We start from the raw sequence: 4,249 nt of genomic DNA on the forward strand, positions 1-4,249 counted from the left end.
GGGATCCTGGGTTGAAATCCAGGTCATGTCCATCTGTTTGGAGTTTGCATGTTCTCCCCGGGCCTGCATGGGTTTCCTCCGGGGAGTACGGATTCCTCCCATGTTCCACAAACATGCATGATAGGTAGATTGGACATTCTAAATTACCCCTAGGTATGAGTGTGAGCGTGAAAGGCTGTCTGTCTCCTAGTGCCCTGCGATTGGCTGGCCACCCATTCAGGGTGCCCCCCTGCTCTAGCTGACAGAGTCAGCTGGGATAAGCTCCAGCACCACCCGCGACCCTAATGAGGATATAAAGCGCTTAAGAAAATGACATGATATAAAATACAGATGCTACCTATGAAAAACAAAGTCAAATGAAAAATGGTAGCAATCTACCAAATGCAAGTAGAATGTCATGCAGTTAAAATCGAATGCTTGATTGAAGCGCGCGATGGCTTTTATGTTTTCCTACTTCCGATGAACACACCATGAATATCTAACTAGGTCACGTGAGATGCTCGGCTAAAAATGCAGTGACGTGCGAGAGTTCCGTCAGTGTAGCGGCGTCTGACATCCAACCGTGCCGGGCCATCAAATGCGGTACCCGCTTGCAAAACCCGACAGTGGTCGGTTCGAGGCAGGATGCGGACGAAGAAGAAAGCAGACAGCGCAAACAATGGGGTGAACATGGCGTTTTTTTTGCCACAGATACGGAGAACCCTGACAGGACTGGTGGGATTCTATTGTTAGATTAAATTGCATCGTTTTTCTCCATCGAGTTATCTGCGTGCAGCAGTCAAGCGAGAATCGCCCACCACCCGCGCTGCTATTCCTCCCCTTTTTAAAGCTGGTGTGAAAGCTTCCGTGCATGCCTCTTATTTATTTATTTTGTAATAACTTGAAGCCTTTGGTGAAACAACTTGGATAGGAGCATTGGGAAAACAGCGAAGAGAGGCGCTCATCCTTCAAGAAGTGTCGGAGGGAAGCTGAGCTGTATGTCGGAGGAGGTGCGGCAGGGGAAGCTTAAATAATCCGCAGGGTTGAAGACTCTGGAGGTGGCCGTGAGGGGGGAGGTAACACGAGCAATGTGTGATTAGAAGAACGGGTTTTTGAATCGGTGATGTGGACTAAGAGCGTCAGGATTCACAGCCAGCCGATTGCAGTCTTGACAGAAGCAGTATCAACATGAGGAAGAGGAGGCACGCTGCACGTCTCGTGAGTTCACCACATCCCCATTATTTATTTACCCGTCCCCACCCACATCTCTCCCCTCTGGCTGTCACACTCAAGGTATCATACTTCCAATGGCGGCGTGGCTGTCACTCCATTCGCCGAATTTGCATCCCTTACATCAGTGGTACCCAACCACCGGTCCGTGGACCGGTACTGGTTCGTGAGCCACCTGGTGCCGGTCCGTCGGCGTAATACATTTTTAGGTTTTTGATATCGCCCACCTACTTGAAAGTTGTTATGATAATAATGATAATGATAAAAATAATAATTGGATTGGATAACTTTATAATAATAATAGTAGTAGTAGTGGTAGTAGTAGTGGTAGTGGCAGTGGTAGTGGTAGTAGTGGTAGTAGTAGTAGTAGTAGTAGTAGTAGTAGTAGTAGTAGTAGTAGTAGTAGTAGTAGTAGTAGTAGTTGTTGTTGTCGTCATAGTAATAATAATAATTATTAATAAAATATATTACATCTAAGATGTTTCCTCGTTCCCCTTTTATTTTTCAATGTAAATAAACAGATTCTTAAAACAAATATTATTCCCTCTTGATAGACTAGAAAGATTTAATATTTGCTCTCTTTTCTGATTAAAAAAATTGTAAATCAATCTAAAAAATCCCTACCAAGAAATTGTTTCCGTTTAAGAGGCTCAAAGAGAAGGTTTGTACTAATTCTAATGTCCAAAAATTATGTTTTGATTAGCACGACCGGAAAAGCAGTCAATTTATTAATTGATTAATTTTGGCAGTCTTGTTGAAAGACATAACGGCCCTCCGGATCAAATCGAAACTACAACGTGGTCCGTGACAAAAAATGAGTTTGACACGCATGCCTTACATTGATTCCCAAATGTAACCCAGGCAGTTGTTTAAACAGCCGGTGGGAGGGAGGTTTGTTTTTACTATCATAATGCTCCTTTAAGATGTAGCCCATACATCAGTGGGAATTTACTTGTATCCTAGGTAGAGTGCAGTATTGTTTTAGTTCAAATAGAGATTGAAGTGAGTCCTTGGCAGTTCCAGTACCATCACCAAATATATTTCGTATTAATTTGCAAATGATCAAGTTCGAGGGGAAAAAAAACAACTCTTGGGCCTGCCAAAGAGAAAAGGCCAGGGAGTTTCCAAGAGTTGCTGTGGTATTTGGCAGTGAATCACGCATAGAAACTGATGCCAACAAATGAGAGAGACCATAAAAATGAATGAAAGGGAACAAATTATGAAAAAAGTGACTTCAATTGATTGTATACACAATATCCTTCAGCCTTTTCAAATGTCTGTGTCCCTGTCAAGAAAAATACAGAAATGTATTTATGCTTTGAGAAAATCGGAAATAAGTTTGTCTAGATTTTGGCATGACTGCGACTCAATGACATAGAAGTTTTCCTTGATAGTCCATCCAGGAATCAGCAGCGCAAAACTGTTGATTTCGCAGAGAAAAATCCAGATTTTTTTGGGGAGCAAGTCTCGATTCTGTGGCTTGAAAGTTGTTTTTCCACATGCATTAAAAAACAACCAATTGCCAGTTACGTAGCAATGAATGCAAGAAATAGGTACCCAGACGTTTCGTCGACGGATACTTGGTCGACGGACACTTTGTCCCCGGACGTTTCGTCGAACTGACTTTTGGTCGCCGGACAGTTCGTCGAACAAACGTTTCAAAGTAGATGAGAAATTCTGCTAGGACTTCCATCTCTTTCATTGGCTCATTATACCAATTTTGTAGGCCACATGCCTGAATTCTTCTCCAAATGCATTGATCGAAATGGAAAAAGCATCCTGATGTGTGAGAGTTTGGAAAATTATTTTCTATACTACTTATTGCAGCTTTTTCAAAATCAACAGTTATTGAACTAGGCTCCATAGCACGCCTTTCTTTAAGCTTAGAAAATATTGTATCATATGTTTCTTGAGTTTTATATTTCGTAATGCAGTATACAATTGGAACAGTATGATTTTCTCCAAGGAGCGCATGGATGGTGTATAGTTGATGGTTGTCAGGTGCACTATCGAAAGTACAGTCGCAAAACCAGTGCATACTTTTTACCAATAAATTGAGATTGGTGTCAGTTGGCATTAAAACAATATCTTCCTCCTCGACTAAATCAAATCTCTCCCCTTTTAACGAAACCCTAAGTTTATCTGTTATTTTGCTCCCATCTGTAAATGCCCTTTGTCCTCTAATCATTCTGCTAAGACTTTCTTATTGGGGAAGAGATCCAGTTGCCTCTAAGGGAAAATGACAAACTCTCTCATGATTATAATTTTGAGAGTGAGAGATTACCTGGTTGATCGCTTTCAACAGTAAACTCTCTCATGATTATAATTTTGAGAGCGAGCAAATACGTTGACAAACTGTCCAGCGACGAATCCGCCGACGAGTCTGGCGACAAATTGTCCGTTAACTAAGTGTCCGTCGACCAAGTGTCCGTCGAAAATGAATACATATTTATATTGTACTTTTCATTCTTTAGCAGGTTTATTTGCATTACTTCTGCCCAGTGTTATTTAATAAGTTGCTCGAATTCACACAATAAATAATCCCACCGTGAATTCCTTCTCTGATGAGGGCAAGGAGCTACAATTCTTGTATAAACTAACAGGAATTTTGTCTACTTGTGGAGCTGCACATGTTGAATGCGACAAGTAATACGAATGATAAGACTACAATTATCACATTATGGAAACAAATGCAATATTTCACCAACCAAAATACAGCCTCTTCATGCACCGCGATCACAATACAGCAGGCCATTGCTACTAAAAGTTAAAAAAGCCTGCTTGCATTTACTTCTGAAAAATCATTTCCATTCCTTCTAGGAGTTTTCCTAACACAATAAGCGCTTTCAAATCATTATTTTTTTTAAATGTTTCAGCAAAGGTTCTGCTGACCACCCAAGATTGAAGCCAAAACTTTGTAGTTTCAAATTTGATTTAAAGATCATTTATTGTGATAATTATTGATATTGACAGATTTTTTATCATTATAACCATTTTTGTCATATACGTAATACAGATGTAGATGTAGTTTTAGATGTAT

General features: G+C 40.6%; 1 protein-coding gene across 1 annotated transcript in view; it reads left to right on the plus strand.

The window, feature by feature from the left end:
* Nucleotides 1-513: 513 nt before the first annotated feature.
* The window catches only part of b3galt2 (UDP-Gal:betaGlcNAc beta 1,3-galactosyltransferase, polypeptide 2), a 16,782-nt gene continuing 13,046 nt past the window's right edge, over nt 514-4,249 (plus strand). Inside the window, exon 1 of the mRNA XM_077717537.1 lies at nt 514-1,197. The gene's annotated coding sequence lies outside the window, so the exon portion shown is untranslated. The remainder of the gene's footprint in view (nt 1,198-4,249) is intronic.

The sequence above is a fragment of the Stigmatopora nigra genome, chromosome 5 (genome assembly GCF_051989575.1).
Source record: "Stigmatopora nigra isolate UIUO_SnigA chromosome 5, RoL_Snig_1.1, whole genome shotgun sequence".
In the NCBI taxonomy this organism is placed as follows: Eukaryota; Metazoa; Chordata; class Actinopteri; order Syngnathiformes; family Syngnathidae; genus Stigmatopora; species Stigmatopora nigra.